A 344-nucleotide genomic window follows, 5' to 3' on the forward strand; every position below is an offset into this window, starting at 1 on the left:
ATTTTTTTAAGCTTTCAAAAGTATTCAAGACCTTCATTTTGTGGCTCCAGCTGAAGAGTTTGGTCAGTGTTAAATGTAATAAACACTAAAAAACTTCCTAAATGAACATTACTGTTTACAACCTGAGTTTATTCTACAGTTTTAAAAATGGTTTTGAGATTGATGCATCAGCTAAATGCCTAAACAAACATGTAAATACCATTCAAAGTCAACGGATACGTACATTAAAACTCTGGATGGCTCTGTCACATTCTTCCTTTCTGGTGTAGTTCACAAAGGCACACTGGTGTTCCAGCAGCATCTTGATGCTGTAGACGGCCCCAGCTCTGTGAGAGAGAGAGAGA

The sequence above is a fragment of the Morone saxatilis genome, unplaced genomic scaffold (genome assembly GCF_004916995.1).
Source record: "Morone saxatilis isolate NCDOM2014 unplaced genomic scaffold, NCSU_SB_2.0 Contig3, whole genome shotgun sequence".
Taxonomy (NCBI): domain Eukaryota; kingdom Metazoa; phylum Chordata; class Actinopteri; family Moronidae; genus Morone; species Morone saxatilis.